Here is a 19,333-nt window from a genome sequence, read left to right as displayed (position 1 = left end):
CATACATACATACATATATACATACATACATATATATATATATACACACACACACACACACACACACCAGCAACAACTTCTCTTGCTGCCAATCTCCTTTCTCCCTGGTTCCAAACTGGCCAGCTCTATTTATGCAGGGAGTCTGCTAATGATTTCTCCGCCCCTCTCATTGGGGAAGCTCATACTCCCACAGGATTGTGGGATTGTCATTAGTCCCCAGCAAATGGTAAGCAGGCAGCTTATAACATCCCTCCCCCCCAAAGTCCAAGGAATCCACCGAAGACCCTGGCGAAGGAGGACGTCGGACTCGTTTTGCCGCAGGCCGGACACCATTTGCACAAGGCGCTGGATCAGGCGGCGTGTAACGAGATGGAGACCAGCGCTTCCGTGATGAACGACGTAACAATTGTACGTCCACGGCCCGTCGGCCCGAGGATTTACCCCTCTTGAGGTGTCTTGTGTCTCCAGCTCAGAGTCTGAGTCTGCTGCCTCCGTCATCTCGGTGTCTTTATGTCCACGCGGTTCTGTCATGACCTGCGCAGGCTTTGAGTGAGGCACCAGAGGGAGATTGTGAGGAATACTTTCCATTGTGTCTGGTCTCTGCGGCTGTAGGAATGAGCTCCTGGGGCGGGCAATCGTTGGCAGGGATAGTCTTCTGGACCGAACATGGTCTACATGTTTGCGTTGGAGACGCCCCTGCGCTTGTACCTGATAAGAGATAGGGCCCGTTTGGCTAAAGATTACGCCAGAGACCCACTGGGCACCACCAGCAAAAATCCGACCGAACGCTGGGTCACCAGGCGTAAACTGCCGAATCGGCCGATGCCGAGAAAAACCATGTCCCTGCCGTTCTTGTGTGCGGCGTACTTTTGCGCCAATGTCCGGGAAAACCATGCTTAGGCAGGTGCGAAGTCTCCGGCCCATTAGGAGTTCTGCGGGAGCTACCCCAGTCACGGCATGGGGGGTGGTCCTACATGAAAACAAAAACTGAGCCAGCCTCGTGTCCATCGACCCGGAAGACTGCTTCTTTAGGCCTCGTTTGAATGTCTGCACTGCGCGCTCCGCCAACCCATTTGAAGCCGGGTGGTAAAGGGCAGTGCGGATATGGCGTATGCCGTTCATCTTCATGAACCTTGCAAACTCCTCACTTGTGAACGGAGTGCCATTGTCCGTGACCAGCACCTCGGGGAGGCCATGCGTACTGAAAGACAAACGCATCTTCTCGATTGTTGCGCAGGACGTTGTGCCTCCCATCTTATGCACCTCTAGCCATTTAGACTGGACGTCGATTAATAGCAGGAACATGGATCCTTGAAAAGGGCCGGCGAAATCCGCATGCAAGCGCGCCCAAGGCTGCCCTGGCCATTCCCAGCGATGTTGGGGCGCGGCCGGTGGAAGCTTCTGATGCTCCTGGCAAATGGAGCAGTTTTGGGCCACCATCTCAATGTCGGTGTCGAGGCCTGGCCACCAGACATAACTCCGGGCCAACATTTTCATTTAGGTCACACCCGGATGCCCATTGTGCAAGTCTCTCAGTATCAGCTCCTGTCCTTTTTCCGGGACAATCACACGCGTCCCCCACAAAAGGATGCCGTCTTCCACGCTGAATTCGGACAGCTTGGAGGAAATGCCTCAACTCGCCTGGGAGCTGTCGATGCTGCCCACCATACAGGACTATGTGCCGAACCTTTGACAGGACTGGCTCCGTCTGGGTCCACTCACGGATCTGTGATGCCGTGACAGGCAAGGTGTCCATAAAATTTAGGGTTGCAACCACTTCACCAGTCGTGGGGGTCGACATGGGGCCGGTCGATAAAGGCAATCGGCTCAGTGCGTCGGCATTCCCTATCTGGGTTCCTGGTTTGTGTTCCAGAGAATACTCGTATGCAGTGAGCAAACAAAGCCCAGCGCTGGATCCGTGTGGAAGCAATGGGGCGGTATTGGCTTATCCTCTCTGAAAAGTCCCAGCAGAGGCTTATGATCAGTCACGATAGTGAAGTGGCGGCCATATACGTACTGGTGGAAACGTTTCACCGCAAAGACCACTGCCAGGCCCTCCTTCTCGATCTGCGTGTACTTTTTTTCCGCTGCAGTCAATGTGCGGGAGGCGAAAGCTTTCGGCCGCTCGGCCCCGTTCTCCACCTTGTGGGATAGGACGACCCCAATACCATACGGGGATGCACCACACGTGATGAGCAAAGGCTTTCCAGTATCATAGTGGGTTAGTAACCCAGAAGACGACAATTGTTGTTTTACCCCGCCGGAAAGCGGTTTTCTTGCTACTGACCCCAAACCCAGGTGTGATTCTTCTTTAGCAGAAGGTGCAACGGGGCCAGCGTAGTTGCCAGATTGGGGGGGGAACTTCCCGTAATAGGTTACGAGGCCAAGAAAAGAACGAAGACGCGAAGTGTCAGTCGGGGCGGGGGCCTGTTGAATCGCGCGCATCTTCTCTGCGACGGGGTGCAAACCTTCGCGGTCCACCTGATAACCCAGGTAGATTACTTCCTTCGCCTGAAAAACGCACTTTGTGCAACGTAAACGGAATCCAGCCTCTGAAAAGCGTCTAAGGACAGCCTCCACATTTTCTAAATGTTCCTGCTCCGACGTCCTGTGATCAAAACGTCATCTAAGTAGACAGCAACACGTGGTAAACCTCTCAAAATGCCCTCCATAACACGTTGAAAAATAGCGTAGGCAGAGGATACTCCAAAGGGCAAACGAGTATATTCATCCAGGCCCCGGTGTGTATTAATCGTTACATATGGCCGGGAGGCAGGGTCCAGCTCCAACCAATGGTTCCCCCGTATAGGTGGCCAACCTGGCCTGTGTGTCGGTCTGTATACCCTGCTTGATGTGGCCGAATGTCCTCTGGGCGATCACGGAGACCGCTGCGCCAGTGTCCAACTCCATCTCAAGCGGGTGACCATTGACCCGTACTGTCACTTTAATGGGGGCCATACGGGGAGCTGCCACACAATGCAGCTGCAGGCAGTCATCCTCCATCTCCACGTCCTCGGGTGTAGTAGCCGCAGGTTCATCCAAATGAAAGGTACGGCCCCTGGGCTGGCCCCAGTTTCGGTCGGAACAACGGCGCCTCTGGCGCCCCCAGGACCTATGTCTGCGACAGGGTCGGCGCCTACAAGTCTGACACGGATATGGCTCCTCATCCATTTGTTCTGGAGAAGGCTCCCTTCGGGGAGGAATGTCTGACGGCGCGATCCGGACGTCGCCTTGCCCAAGGTACCGCAGGGGTGCGGGGGAATGCTTTCGGACGGTGATGGAACCATCAAATCTACGGACACGTGCTTGTAGGATTAGAATAGCGGTTTTAATATACTTACAACAGAGCCAGCCTGTTAGCCGTTGAACGTTCGGTGAACTGGCTGGCTGACTCTGTGGCACGGATCATTATACAGCAGCTCCAGGGGGAGGAGTTCTGGGCGGAGCCAAGGGGGGAGCCCAGTACAAACGCTCGAGTACTCCCAGAGCTACTCCCCCTGGTGGTCAGGTAGTGCAACTGCACTTACAATATTGATACATATATACTGGGAACAGAGTGACATTAGTAACTTATAATACCGTGTGAATCTCATTCACCACATTCACCCCCTGTGAAAAAAATCGAGTCCGGCGGGGGTGATGGCTCAAAGAGTTAGTCTGTCCGGTGGACAAATTGTTTGTTTCGATCTGCGGAGCACCGGGGTTGCAGCCTCTTGCGGTGGCTGAGTGGGTGTTGAGAGCTGGGGTACGATGGCAGACTCCGGGGTGGGTCTCGTCCAAACTTCATACACCTCTGGCTCGACCGGAGACTGTGGGCCTGGTGTCCGGAGACTGTGGGCCTGGTGTCCTCAGCCACACCGGAAGTGAGACCCCCGTGGTAGTTGCCCCTAGAAAAAAATGAAGAGTCGCTCGTGAGGGGTTTGATTTGTAGCTGTACAGAGGAGGGATCTGATTGCATGGAGCGCGTCTGGGAGGACTTCTTGCCATTGGGAGACTTGGAGTTTTCTAGACCGGAGGGTCAGTAGGACGGTCTTCCAGATCATCGCGTTCTCCCTCTCCGCCTGCCCGTTCCCCCTGGGGTTGTAGCTGGTAGTCCTGCTCGAGGCGATGCCCTTGTCAAGCAGGTACCGACGCAGCTCGTCGCTCATAAAGGACGAACCCCGGTCGCTGTGCACGTAGCTGGGGAAACCGAACAGGGTGAAGACACTATGCAGGGCCCTAATGACTGTGTGGGAGGTCATGGCGGGGCACGGAATGGCAAAAGGGAATCGGGAGAACTCATCGATGATGTTGAGGAAATAAATGTTCTTGTTAGTGGAGGGGAGTGGCCCTTTGAAACGAGCGCAAGGCGTTCAAAGGGCCTAGAAGCCTTGACCAGGTGGGCCCTGTCTGGTCTATAGAAGTGCTGTTTGCACTCTGCACAGATCGGGCAGTCCCTGGTGACCGCTTTTACCTCCTCGTTGGAGAAAGGCAGGTTTCGGGCTCTGATGTAGTGGGCGAGCCGGGTGACCCCTGGATGGCAGAGGTCAACGTGGATGGCTTTCAGACGGCTAATCTGTGCGCTGGCGCATGTCCCACGGGATAGGGCATCCGAGGGCTCGTTGACTATAGGTGGAGAGTTCGATCCTCCACCGAAGGATTTTATCATTTTTTATTTCGCCCCTTTGCGAGTTGTCAAACAAAAAGGCAACCGATCGTTGGTCGGTGATGAGGGTGAACCTCCTACCTGCGAGGTAGTGCCTCCAGTGACGAACAGCCTCCACGATGGCTTGTGCTTCCTTCTCGACAGAGGAGTGTCGGAGTTCTGAAGCGGATAGAGTACGTGAGAAAAATGCAACGGGCCTCCCTGCCTGATTTAAAGTGGCTGCTAGAGCTACCTCTGAGGCGCCGCTCTCAACCTGAAAGGGAGTGGATTCATCCACCGCCCGCATGGCGGGTTTGGCGATGTCCTCCTTGATGCAGCTGAAGGCCTGGCGCACCTCAGCAGACAGGGGATATCATGTTGCCTTAAAGAGTGGGCGGGCTTTGTCCGCATATTGAGGGACCCACTGGGCGTAGTATGAAAAGAACCCCAAGCACCATTTGAGGGCCTTCGGGCAATGAGGGAGGGGGAGTTCTAAGAGGGGGCGCATGCGGTCTGGGTCTGGGCCCGGGACTCAATTCTCCACGACGTAGCCGAGGATGGCCAGTCTGTTTGTGTGGAAAACGCATTTCTCCTTGTTATAAGTGAGGTTTAATTTCTGTGCCGTCTGGAGAAAACGGTGGAGGTTGGCGTCGTGGTCCTGCTGGTCATAGCCGCAGATGGTAACATTGTCCAGATACGGAAACGTGGCCCGCAGCCCGTACTGGTCTACCATTCGGTCCATTGCTCGTTGGAACACCAAAACCCCGTTAGTGACGCCGAAGGGAACCCGGAGGAAATGGAAGAGGCGGCCATCGGCCTCGAACGCCGTGTAGTGGCGGTCCTCCGGGTGGATTGGGGGCTGGTGGTATGTAGACTTCAGATCCACCGTGCAAAATAGCCGATATTGGGCGATCTGGTTAACCATGTCTGCAATTCTGGGGAGGGGATACGCGTCTAGGAGCGTAAAGCGATTTATGGTCTGACTATAGTCGACGACCATGCAATATTTTTCCCCGGTCTTGACGACCACCACCTGAGCTCTCCAGGGACTATTACTGGCCTCTATGATCCCCTCACTGAGCAGCCGTCGGACCTCCGATCGGATAAAGACCCTATCCTGCAGGCTGTATCGCCTGCTGTGAGTAGCTACTGGTTTGCAATCTGGAGTGAGATTGGCGAAGAGAGGAGGCGGGGAGATGCGCAGCATGGCTAGGCTGCAGATAGTGAGTGGGGGCAGGGGCCCGCCGAAGCTGAGGGTGAGGCTCTTGAGGTTGCACTGGAAATCCAGGCCTAATAAGAGTGGCGCGCAGAGGTCAGGCAGGACATAAAGTTTAAATTTTGAATAACTAGCGCCTTAAATTGTGAGCGTAGCGACGGTGCGTCCTTGGATTTGGACTGAGTGGGAGCATGAAGCGAGGGCGATAGTTTGGCTCACAGGAAAAATAGAAAGCGAACAGCGTCTTACCAGTTCTGGATGGATAAAGCTCTCGGTGCTCCCGGAGTCAAAGAGGCATGGCGTGCTGTACCCGTTGATCTGGACCTCCGCCATCGAACTTCGTAGGTGCTTGGGGCGGGATTGATCTAGGGTGACCGCGTTGAGTTGCGGGCCGCGTGATGAGTGCCTGGGAAAGTCGTAGTCTTCCGAGTGGGTGTCCAGTCGAGTAGATGCCGGTACGTTCTGGCGAGCTTGATGCAGGATCGCTGCGCTGAGTTGCATGCCGCGTGATGAGTGCCCGGGGAAGTCGTAGTCTTCAGATGAGCTTTCTGAGCATGCAGATGCAGATGGGGCCCCTGGAACGCACGTGGTGAGCAGCGAGGAAGATGGCATCCAAGATGGCGGCCCCCATGTGTCGCACGTGGCTGGCCGCATGGTGGGGGTTTGCCAAGATGGCGGCCCCCATGGATCGCACGTGGCGGGAGGGGGCGGAGTCGGGGCGTAGGCCGCAGCGTTTCGGGCCCCGCGGGCCCGCTGGTGTTGGGAGCGATTTATTCTCTCTACTGGGGAGTTAGAAACTGGGGCCCTTTTCGCGAGGCACACTCTGGCATAGTGGCCTTTCTTCCCGCAGCTGCTGCAGGTCGCGGATCGGGCTGGGCAGTGCTGCCGTGGGTGCTGGCTTTGGCCGCAGAAATGGCAGGCTGGGGCAGCTGAGTAGCTGGCTGGGGCAGCAGAGTAACTGGCTTTGGCAGCGCGGTAGCTGGGGGGCAGTGCGGCACAGGCCTGGGGGGACTGTTGGTCGGGGGTCCACGATGAGGTCGCGGGGTCCGCGGGAAACGACGTGAGGCTGCGGAAGGAGGCTTCCATAGTGGTAGCAGCCTCCACAGTAGTATCTAAGACCTGGGCCCCCTTTTCTAGCAGTCTTTGGCGCACATAGTTAGATCTAAGGCCCGCTACGAAAACGTCCCGCACAACAAGCTCCCTATGTTCAGCCGCAGTAACGGATTCATAATTACAGTCATTAGAAAGATTGTTCAGTTCCCGTACAAATTCGGCTAACGTTTCTGTAGGCCGCTGACGGCGAGTCGTAAACACATGGCGTGCATAATCCTCGTTAATGGGCCTAACGTACATTTTGTCCAATATCGCCAGCGCTGCGGTGTAAGAACCGGCCGGATTTAGCTGTGTGGAGATTCTGTGGCTTACCCTCGCGTGCAGTAGGCTGAGTTTTTGTTCCTCCATTGTTCCAGCGGTGCTGGCTTCTGCCAGGTCGGCCGTAAAACATCTCAGCCAGTGGGAACAAATTTCTTTAGCCTCTGCATCCCGCGGGTCGAGTTCTAGGCGAGCTTGAGGGCTGCTTCCATGATTTACTTCGACTGTTTCGTAAGTATATTAAATTGATGGAACCATCAATTCTATGGACATGTGCTTGTAGGATTAGAATAGCGGTTTTAATATACTTACAACAGAGCCAGCCTGTTAGCCTTTCAACTTTCGGTGAACTGGCTGGCTGACTCTGTGGCACGGATCTTTATACAGCAACTCCGGGGGAGGAGTTCTGAGCGGAGCCAAGGGGGGAGCCCTGTACAAACTCTCGAGTACTCCCAGAGCTACTCCCCCTGGTGGTAGTGCAACTGCGCTTACAGTATTGATACATATATATACTGGGAACAGAGTGACATTGGTAACTTATAATACCGTGTGAATCTCATTCACCACAGACGGAAGGGGTTGCGCCCCAAGGCGTGCACCTCCATTCCCTGTAGCTCCTGCACTCCTCGTTCTGCGCTCTCTCGGGACAATACTATGTGAATGGCCTGTTGAAAAGTCGATGTTGGCTCCGCTAACAACTTTCTCTGGATGGCCGCATTGTTAATACCGCAAACCAAACGGTCGCGTAACATTTCTGACAAGATCTCACCATAGTCACAGTACTCCGCAATCCTGCGTAGCCTGGATAGAAAGTCGGCAAGGGATTCTCCTGGGGTCCTCTCAGCGGTATTAAACCGGTAACGTTGGACTATCGTGGATGGGGTTGGGTTAAAATGTTGCCCCACTAAGTTCACAAGTTCATCAAACGTTTTGGTGTCTGGCGGAGCTGGGTACGTAAGGCTCCTAATCACCCCAAACGTATGCGGGCCGCAGGCAGTGAGCAATATGACCACCTGCCGCTCGTTTTCGGTGATGTTGTTTGCCCGGAAATAGTAACGCATCCTTTGTGCGTACTGGTTCCAGCTTTCCAGCGCAGCATCAAAAACATCCAAACGTCCATACAGAGGCATGGTGTAATAGAAAACAACTTCCAACCTGTGTCCAACAAAAATCCAGGGAGGTGGCTTCAGCAGTGTGGACAGATATTTACTTTAACCCTCGTTGCCAGTTTCATGAGGGCCACGAAGAATCCAGCACGAGTCTTCAGGATACAAAGAAATAACATTTATTTACAAATTAACATATATATATACAGCAGCAACAACAACTTCTCTTGCTGCCAAACTCCTCTCTCCCTGGTTCCAAGCTGGCCAGCTCTATTTATGCAGGGAGTCTGCTAATGATTTCTCCACCCTCCTCATTGGGGAAGCTCATACTCCCACAGGATTGTGGGATTGTCATTAGTCCCCAGCCAATGGTAAGCAGGCAGGTTATAACAGCAGCACAGTGGTTAGTCCAGTTGTTTCACAGCTCCAGGGTCCCAGGTTCCATTCCCGGCTTGGCTCACTGTCTCCAGCGGAGCATTCACGTTCTCACCATGTCTGCGTGGGTTTCCTCTGGGTGCTCCTGTTTCCTCCCACAGTCCAAAGATGTGCAGGTTAGGTGGATTGGCCATGATAAATTGCCCTTAGTGTCTAAAAAGGTTAGGTGGGGTTATGGGGATTGGGTGGAGGTGTGGGCTTAAGTGGGGTGCTCTTTCCATGGGCCAGTGCAGCCGCGATGGGCTGAATAGTATTCTGCACTGTAAATATGATTCTAATAAGGTGGTTAAGAAGACATGTGGGGTAGTGCTTTTATTAGCTGAGGCATAGAAAAAAAGAACAGGGAGGTTATGTTGGGGCTGTATAAAATGCTCATTAAACTACAGCTAGAGTACTGTACGCAGATCTGTTCGACACACTAGGGAGGATGTGATTGCACTAGAAAGGTTGCCGAGGAGATTCACCAGGATGTTGCCTCGATTGGAGCTATTTGGCTATGACGAGAGGCTGGTTAGGCTGGATTTTTTCTCCTTAGAGCAGAGAAGCTGAGGGGGGACCTGATTGAGGTGTTCAACATTATGAAGGACACAGATAGGGTAGATAGGAAGAATCCTTTTCCCTTAGTTGAGAGGCCAATAACCAGGGGGGCAGAGACAGCATGGTGCCGCAGTGGTAGCACTGCTGCCTCACGGTGCTGAGGACCTGGATTCAGTCCCGGTCCAGGGTCACTGTCCGTGTGGAGTTTGCACATTCTCACCGTGTCTGCATGGGTCTCACCCCCACAACCCAAAAAGATGTGCTGGGTAGGTGCAGTACTTGGATGGAAGGGCTGTTAAAGGAACACCAGAGGCTGCAAATGGAATTTGGGTTGTTAGCCATGGGTAAGGCGGTAGGGCAGTTGCGAAGTGTGAGAAGGGTGGTATATGAGTATGGGGACAAAGCAAGCATGATGTCATTGCACCAGTTGAGGAAGCAGGAGGCAGTGAGAGAGATTGGGAAAGTGAAGGACACAGGTGGGAATACGATCTTGGTCCCGGCGGGGGTGAATGGGGTGTTTGGGGAGTTTTACAGCAAATTATACGAGTTGGAACCCCCAGACGGGGAAGAGGGGATGAGACGGTTTCTGGGAGGGTTGAAGTTCCCGATGGTGGTTGAGGAGCTGGTGAAGAGCCCGGGAGCCCAAAATGGGCTTGTAGAAGTAGTACAGGGGCTGGAGGCGATGCAATCGGCAAGGGCCCGGGGCCAGGCGGGTACCCGGTCGAATGTTTTTTTTTTGTTTACATTTTTTAAATTCTCCTTTTTTCTGTTTTCTCCCAAATTTACACCCAACAATAAACAATAATCAGTAACAAATGTAATGTAAATCCCCATATCAATAACAACGATCCCATCCCAAATGATAAAAAAGAATCATGAATCACCCATAGTCACCATTAACACATACAGTCCCTCTCCCCCTGGCCCTCCCAGCCCCCAACCCCCCTAATGTTCGATGTGATCAAATTCTCAAAAGTGCCCATGAATTGTAGAACCCCTCCGCTTTGCACCACTTTAGAGATTACCCTAAACACCTCCTTCCAGTAATCCTCCAGCTTTGGACAGGACCAAAACATACGAACATGGTTTGCGGGTCCCATCCCCGCACCGTTCACACACATCTTCTACCGCCTCAAAGAGCCGGCTCATCCTTGCCCTTGTAAGGTGTGCTCCATACACGACCTTCAGTATCAGCCCCAACCTCGCACACAAGGTGGATGCATCCACCCTCCGGAGCACCTCACACCAGAACCCCTCTTTCATACCCTCTCCCAACTCTTGCCCCCACTTTCACTTTGCCTTGATCCCTTCTAGCGGCGCCTTTTCCTCCAAAATAGCCCCGTAAACTGCCAATTCTACCCCTTTCTCCAGCCCCTCTGTCATCAGCACCTCCTCCAGCAATGTGAAAGCCAGCTCTACTGGGAAGCTCTGTATCTCCTTTCTGGCAAAGTCTCGAACCTGCATGTATCTAAATATTTCCCCCTGCTCCAGCCCATACTTCGCTCCCAGCTCCTTCAATCCTACAAGAAATAAATCTTTTAGTGTCCTAATTTCTTTCTCCTCCAATCTCTGAAAATTTCCATCCCACTTCCCTGGCTCAAATCTGTGGTTCCCCCGAATCAGCATTTCCCTTGACCCTGTCCCCAACCTGAAGTGTTGGCGAAACTGCCTCCAAATTCTCAATGAAGCTATTAGTACCGGACTCCCTGAGTATCTTCCCTAGGCCGTAGGGTGTGGTACTGTCACAAGCGCCTTCAATCCCGACCCCCAACCCAGACTCTCCTCCATTCTGACCCACTGGGAATCAACCCCTCTGACCCATGTCCGTACCTTCTCCACATTCGCCGCCCAGTAATAATGCATCAGGTTCGGGAGACCCAAACCCCCTGCCTGCCTTCCCCTCTGTAGCAGCACCTTTTTAATTCTGGCCACCTTCACTCCCCATATGAACGAGGTATTCATCCCTTCAATCTCTCCAAAAAATTCCTTTGGCAGGAAAATCGGCAGGCATTGATAAAATAAACAGGAATGGCGGCAGCACATTCATTTTAACCACCTGTACCCGACCCGCCAGTGACAGAGAGAGACCATCCCACCTTGCCAGATCAGCTTTCACCCTCCCCACCAAACTATAATGTTGTTCCTATGGAGCCCCCCCAATCTCGAGCAATCTGCACCCCAGGTATCTAAAGTGAGTCCCTGCCTTACAGAATGACAGCCCCCCCACCCCTGCCCCCACCCTGGTCGAGGCACCATAAAATATTCACTCTTGTCTAGATTTAATTTGTACACTGAGAAAGACCCAAACACCCAAAGCAGCTCCAGTATTTCCCCTATTGACACAGTTGGTTCCGACACGTATAATAACAAGTCATCGGCATATGAGGACACCTTATGCTCTATTCCCCCTGTACTATCCCTTTCCATACCCCCAAACTTCTTAATGCGATGGCCAATGGCTTAATCGTGAGTGCAAACAGCCCGGTGGAATTTTATAAGAAGTTATCGGGGGGGGGGGGGGGGGGGGGGGGTGTCGGGATCGCTGTTGGTTAGGGCCTTCAATGAAGCAAAAGAGTTGGGAGTGCTTCCCCCGACGTTGTCACAGGCATCGATCACCCTCATTTTAAAACGTGGTAAGGACCCAAAAAACTGTAATTGTATAGGCTGATCTCCCTGTTAAATGTGGAGGCCAAACTATTGGCAAGGATCCTGGCCACAAGGATTGAAGATTGCGTCTCAAGGGTATTAGGGGAGGACCAGACGGGGTTCGTTAAGGGGCGGCATTTGGCGACCAACTTCAGGAGGTTGCTTAACGTAATTATAATACCTCCAGAGGGGCGCGAGGTTGAGGTGGTGGTGGCCATAGATGCAGAGAAGGCCTTTGATCAGATCGAGTGGGAATACTTATGGGAGGTCTTGGGGAGGTTTGGGCAGGGATTTGTGGATTGGGTCCAGTTGCTATACCAGGCACCGGTGGCGAGTGTGCAGACGAATCGGGTGAAGTCGGACTACTTCAGGTTGTACCGAGGGACAAGGCAGGGATGTACACTTTCCTCACTGTTGTTTGCCTTGGCTATAGGATTGTTGGCTTTGAGAGCATCGAGGGTCTGGCAGGGGATAGTACGGTGGGGGGGGGGGGGGGGGGTGGAACACAGGGTCTCGCTCTACGAGGACAATCTGCTTCTGTACATATCGGGAATTGGAGGTTAAGAGAGGTCTTTGCGATCCAGGCGCCGGGGCAGGAGAAGAGATTGGGTGAGATGCCATTCAAAGTGGTGAGAGGGACCTTTCGATACTTGGGTATCCGGATGGTGCGGGAGTGGGAGCAGCTGCATAAAGTGAATTTGTGGCAACTGGTAGAACAGATGAGAATGGGACTTTCGGAAGTGGGACATGCTCCTGTTGTCATTGGCGGGGCGGGTACAGACAGTTAAAATGAATGTCCTCCCAAGGATTTTGTTTGTTTTCCAGAGCTCCCAATTTTTATCCCCAAGGCTTTCTTAAGGTGAAATGTAGAGATCTCTGGATTTGTTTGGGCGGGTAGAACCCAGGTTAAAAAAAAGGTGCTGCTGAAGGGCGGGGGGCCTTGCTCTCCGGAATTTCATTACTGGGCGGTGAATATTACGATGGTCAGGAGCTGGGTAGTGGGGGAGAGGTCGATATGGGAACAGGTGGAGGCGGCATCATGTAAGGACACAAGTTTCGGGACACTTAACGGCACCTTTGCCATTCTCGCCAGCTCGGTACTCCACAAACCCAGTAGTAGTGGCAGCCCTGAAGGAGTGGGGTCAGTGAAGGCAGCACAGGGAGGGGTCTGTGTGGGCACCGATATGTGATAACCACCGTTTTGCTCCGGGAGGGCTGGATGGGGGGTTTTGGAGGTGGCAGCGGGCCGGGATCAAAAGATTTGGGGATCACTTTATTGATGAGGGTTTCGCAAGCTTGGAGGAGGAATTTGAGTTGCCAGGTGGGAATGGTTCCGGTATCTACAGGTGAGGAATTTTGTGTGGAGGCAGGTTTCGATCTTCCCGCACCTGCCGCCCCAGGGGTTACAGGATGAGGTGGTGTCAAGAACAGGAGTAGGAGAGGGGAATGTCTCTGAGATCTATATGGAGCTGATTGCGTGGGAGGGAGCCCTGATAGGAGAGGTGAAGAGAAAGTGGGAAGAAGAACTGGGTGTGGAGTTGGAGGCTGGGTTATGGGAAGAGGCCCTGAAGAGAGTTAATGCATCCTCTTCATGCGCCAGGCTCAGCCTGATACAGTTTAAGGTGGTCCACAGGGCACACATGACTGTGGGCCGGATGAGCAGGTTCTTTGAGGAGGTGGAGGATAGTTGGGTGCTGTGTGTGTGGGGGGGGGGGGGGGGGGGGGAAGGTCCTGCGAACCATGTCCATATGTTCTGGGCACGTCCGAGGCTGAGGGGTTTCTGGCAGGGATTTGCTGACATCATGTCAGAGATATTGGGCGCAATTCTCCGCACTCACGACGGTGCGGAGAATAGCGGGGTTCGTAAATTTTTACGGCCATGCTAGTCTGACGCCCTCCCGCTATTCTCTCCCCCCCCCCCCACGCCCGACTCCCGACACGAATCGCTGCCGCCGTTTTTTTACGGCCAGCAGCGATTCTCAGCTGGCCGATGGGCCGAAGTCCAAGCCCTTTACGGCTGTTTTTACGAACGGCAAACACACCTGGTCTGGCCGTTCGTAAAAACGGTCGTAAAGTCCCGATTTTGAAAACCATGGCACCGATTGGCACGGCAGTACCACGGCCGTGCCAGCAGCGGGTCCGATTCCCGCGCACTCTTTGTCCTTCCGCCGCCCCGCTGTATCACTTCGCGGGGCGGCTGAGGGGCATCCCGGCCCGCGCATGCGCGGGTTTCGCGCAAATGCGCGATGACGTCATCCGCGCATGCGCGGGTTGGAGTCTTCCAATCTGCACATGCGCGGCTGACGTCATGTGACGCGTCAGCCGGCACAAACTCTGGCAAGCGGGCTGAATGAAATTCGTTAAGCCCGCGATGCCGGAGTTCACGGCCGCGGCATACTAGCCCCGACCGGGGACCAGAATCGGTTCCCGGTCGGGGAGGGGGAGGCTGGCGTCAAACCCGCCCGGATTTGACGGCAGCCTTACGATTTCTCCCTGTCTGGGAGAATCACGCCCATTAAAACTGAGGCTGGTTCCGAGGCCAAAGGTGGCAATCTTCGGCGTGTCGGAAGACCCGGGGGCCAAGAGGGTGAGAAAGGCCAACATCCTGGCCTTTGCCTCCCTGGTGGCGCGGAAATGGATCTTACTAGGGTGGAGGGACTCGGAGCCCCCAAGTCATGGGTGTGGGTTAGCGGCCTGGTGGGGTTTCTCAGACTCAGAAATGTAATTCACCTTGACGTTGCAGGGTTTGGCTCGGAGCTGGCAGCCATTCATCGACTTCTTCAAGGAAAAGTAAGCTGTCAGCAGGGGGGGTGGGGAAAGGGGAGGCATGCGAGAGATGAGTAAGGATAAAGGAGAGGTGGCTAGGGAAGGTGGCATTGTTTGTGTAAGCCATGTTGGCTGGGTTTATGCCCGGAGGGTTTGTTGGTTGTTTTGTTTTTGTTGAAATTTGATGTTTAAAATTGTTAAAATTTATAAATGCCTCAATAAAATATTTTCTAAAAAAAAGAAGCAAAAGCAACAAGAGAAAAATCTTTTTCACAGAGTGTGGTTCGGATCGGGACTCGCTGCCTGAGAGTGGTGGAGGCAGGTTCCTTCGCGACGTAATTAGATGATTATTTTGAAAATAAACGGATTACGGGGCATAATGTTCATTCAGTAGGCAACTTATACTTTGAAGTTACTTTGAAGAATAGAACTTTCCTTTACTTAACAATTGAAAATAAAACATAGACAGGTATACTTTATACTATCCCTTAAGTAATCCTTTGATTTCCCCAGACACAGGCCAAAATGATTCTTGGCTCAGGAGTGTTTTTTACCATTCCTTTTCCAGCCTGGTCACGTTTAACCCAGAATGGTCTTTCACAGTGCGTTTTTCCTCAAGATTCTCCCTCTAGCGCAAGTTAGGCAAATCTTCCAGCCTTGTTTAATGGTCCCATGAATTTGAACTTTTCAATCTGGGGAAGGCGGTGGTGTAGTGGTATTGTCACTAGATTAGTAATTCAGAGACCCAGGGTAATGCTCTGGGGTCCTGGATTCAAATCCCTCCATGGCAGCTGATGAAATTTGAATTCAGTAAAAATCTGGAATTAAAAGTCTACGGTTGACCATGACACTATTGTTGATTGTCATTTAAAAAAAAACAGCTGAGGGCAGCACGGTGGCGCAGTGGGTTAGCACTGCGGCCGCACGGCGCTGAGGTCCCAGGTTCGATCCCGGTTCTGGGTCACTGTCCGTGTGGAGTTTGCACATTCTTCCTGTGTCTGCGTGGGTTTCGCCTCCACAACCCAAAAGATGTGCAGGATAGGTGGATTGAACACGCTAAATTGCCCCTTAATTGGAAAAAAAATGAATTGGATACACTAAATTTATTTTAAAATATTGAATTTGGTGTGGTTGGTGGAACAGATGAAGGGGGATTTTAAGAGATGGGACATGCTCCTGTTGTCATTGGTGGGGCAGGTGCAGTCCTTGAAGATGACGGTACTCCCAAGGGTTTTATTCATGTTCCAGAACCCTCCGAGGGTTTTATTCGTGTTCCAGAACCTTCCGAGGGTTTTATTCGTGTTCCAGAACCTTCCAATTTTTATTTCAAAGCCGTCTTTAGAAAGATCAGTGCATTGATGTTGGGGTTTGTGTGGGCGGGGCAAGCCCCACGGGTGAAGAAGGTGTTGTTGCAGCGGAGACGTGGGAGGGTTGGGTTGGTCTTGCCAAACCTAATGAATTATTACTGGGTAGCAAATATAGCCATGGTCAGGAAGTGGGTAGTGGGGGAACGGTCGGTACGGTAGCAGAGGAGGCAGTCTCTTGTAAGGGTACTAGCTTGGGAGCACTGTCGATGGTGCCTCTGCCTATCGCCAATGGCCAGGTACACCACAAGTCCGGTCATGGTGGTGGCCCTGAGGGTGTGGGGACAGTGGCGGCAGCACCTGAGGCTGGAGGGGTCCTCTGTTTGGGCTCCAATTTGTGGGAATCACAGATTTGTTCCAGGGGGACTGACGCGGAGTTCCAGGGGTGGCAGAGGGCGGGGATTGAGCGGTTCGGAGACCTATTCGTGGGCGGCAGCTTCCTGAGCTTGGAGGGTATGGTAGAGAAGTATGAACGACCCAGCGGGAATGGGTTCCTGTACTTGTAGGTTCGGGGACTGTGAGTAAGTAAGTGCTGTTCTTTTCTGACCAGCGGGGTGTGCAGCAGCGGAGCATTCCGCAGCGGGGTGTGCAGCAGCGGAGCGTGCAGCAGCGGGGTGTGCAGCAGCGGGGCGTGCAGCAGCGGGGTGTGCAGCAGTGGGGCGTGCAGCAGCGGAGCGTGCAGCAACGGAGCGTGCAGCAGCGGGGTGTGCAGCAGCGGAGCAGGCAGCAGCGGAGCGTACAGCAGCGGGGTGTGCAGCAGCGGAGCGTGCAGCAGCGGAGCGTGCAGCAGCGGAGCGGGCAGCAGCGGGGTGTGCAGCAGTGGAGCGTGCAGCAGCGGAGCGTGCAGCAGCGGGGTGTGCAGCAGCGGAGCGTGCAGCAGCGGGGTGTGCAGCAGCGGAGCGTGCAGCAGCGGAGCGTGCAGCAGCGGGTGTGCCGCAGCGGGGCGTGCAGCAGCGGAGCGTGCAGCAGCGGGGTGTGCAGCAGTGGAGCGTGCAGCAGTGGAGCGTGCAGCAGCGGAGCGTGCAGCAGCGGGGCGGGCAGCAGCGGAGCGTGCCGCAGCGGGGCGTGCAGCAGCGGAGCGTGCAGCAGCGGGGTGTGCAGCAGCGGAGCGTGCAGCAGTGGGTGTGCAGCAGCGGGGTGTGCCTCAGCGGAGCTTGCAGCAGCGGAGCGTGCCGCAGCGGGTGTGCCGCAGCGGGGTGTGCAGCAGCGGAGCGAGCAGCAGCGGGGTGTGCAGCAGCGGGGTGTGCAGCAGCGGAGCGTGCAGCAGCGGAGCGTGCAGCAGCGGGGTGTGCAGCAGCGGAGCGTGCAGCAGTGGGGTGTGCAGCAGCGGGGTGTGCAGCAGCGGGGTGTGCAGCAGCGGAGCGAGCAGCAGCGGGGTGTGCAGCAGCGGGGTGTGCAGCAGTGGGGTGTGCAGCAGCGGGGTGTGCAGCAGCGGGGTGTGCAGCAGCGGGGTGTGCAGCAGCAGAGCGAGCAGCAGCGGAGCGAGCAGCAGCGGGGTGTGCAGCAGTGGGGTGTGCAGCAGCGGGGTGTGCAGCAGTGGGGTGTGCAGCAGCGGAGCGAGCAGCAGCGGGGTGTGCAGCAGCGGGGCGTGCAGCAGTGGGGTGTGCAGCAGTGGGGTGTGCAGCAGCGGGGTGTGCAGCAGTGGGGTGTGCAGCAGCGGAGCGTGCAGCAGTGGGGTGTGCAGCAGTGGGGTGTGCAGCAGCGGGGTGTGCAGCAGCGGGGTGTGCAGCAGCGGGGTGTGCAGCAGCAGAGCGAGCAGCAGCGGAGCGAGCAGCAGCGGGGTGTGCAGCAGTGGGGTGTGCAGCAGTGGGGTGTGCAGCAGCGGGGTGTGCAGCAGCGGAGCGAGCAGCAGCGGGGTGTGCAGCAGCGGAGCGTGCAGCAGTGGGGTGTGCAGCAGCGGGGTGTGCAGCAGCGGGGTGTGCAGCGGCGGGGTGTGCAGCAGCGGAGCGTGCCGCAGTGGGTGTGCCAGAGCGGGGTGTGCAGCAGCGGGGTGTGCAGCAGCGGAGCGAGCAGCAGCGGGGTGTGCCTCAGCGGAGCGTGCCGCAGCGGAGCGTGCAGCAGCGGGGTGTGCAGCAGCGGGGTGTGCAGCAGCGGGGTGTGCAGCAGCGGGGTGTGCCAGAGCGGGGTGTGCAGCAGCGGGGTGTGCAGCAGCGGAGCGAGCAGCAGCGGGGTGTGCAGCAGCGGAGCGTGCAGCAGCGGAGCATGCAGCAGCGGAGCGTGCAGCAGCGGAGCGTGCAGCAGCGGGGTGTGCAGCAGCGGGGTGTGCAGCAGCGGGGTGTGCAGCAGCGGGGTGTGCAGCAGCGGGGTGTGCAGCAGCGGAGCGAGCAGCAGCGGGGTGTGCAGCAGCGGGGTGTGCAGCAGCGGGGTGTGCAACAGCGGGGTGTGCAGTAGCGGGGTGTGCAGCAGCGGGGTGTGCAGCAGTGGGGTATGCAGCAGCGGGGTGTGCAGCAGCGGGGTGTGCAGCAGCGGAGCGAGCAGCAGCGGAGCGAGCAGCAGCGGGGTGTGCAGCAGCGGGGTGTGCAGCAGCGGACCGTGCAGCAGCGGGGTGTGCAGCAGCGGGGTGTGCAGCAGCGGAGCGAGCAGCAGCGGAGCGAGCAGCAGCGGGGTGTGCAGCAGCGGGGTGTGCAGCAGCGGAGCGTGCAGCAGCGGGGTGTGCAGCAGCGGAGCGTGCAGCAGCGGGGTGTGCAGCAGCGGAGCGTGCCGCAGCGGAGCGTGCAGCAGCGGAGAGTGCAGCAGCGGAGCGTGCCGCAGCGGGGTGTGCAGCAGCGGGGTGTGCAGCAGCGGAGCGTGCAGCAGCGGAGAGTGCAGCAGCGGAGCGAGCAGCAGCGGGGTGTGCAGCAGCGGAGCGTGCAGCAGCGGGGTGTGCAGCAGCGGGGTGTGCAGCAGCGGAGCGAGCAGCAGCGGAGCGAGCAGCAGCGGGGTGTGCAGCAGCGGGGTGTGCAGCAGCGGAGCGTGCAGCAGCGGAGTGCGCAGCAGCGGAGCGTGCAGCAGCGGGGTGTGCAGCAGCGGAGCGTGCCGCAGCAGAGCGTGCAGCAGCGGGGTGTGCAGCAGCGGGGTGTGCAGCAGCGGAGCGTGCAGCAGCGGAGCGAACATCAGCGGAGCGTGCCGCAGCGGTGTGTGCAGCAGCGGGGTGTGCAGCAGCGGAGCGTGCAGCAGCGGAGCGTGCAGCAGCGGGGTGTGCAGCAGCGGGGTGTGCAGTGGCGGGGTGTGCAGCAGCGGAGCGTGCAGCAGCGGAGCGTGCAGCAGCGAGGTGTGCAGCAGCGGAGCG

Source organism: Scyliorhinus canicula, chromosome 1 (genome assembly GCF_902713615.1).
Source record: "Scyliorhinus canicula chromosome 1, sScyCan1.1, whole genome shotgun sequence".
Lineage (NCBI taxonomy): Eukaryota > Metazoa > Chordata > Chondrichthyes > Carcharhiniformes > Scyliorhinidae > Scyliorhinus > Scyliorhinus canicula.
This window is presented reverse-complemented; position numbering follows the sequence as displayed.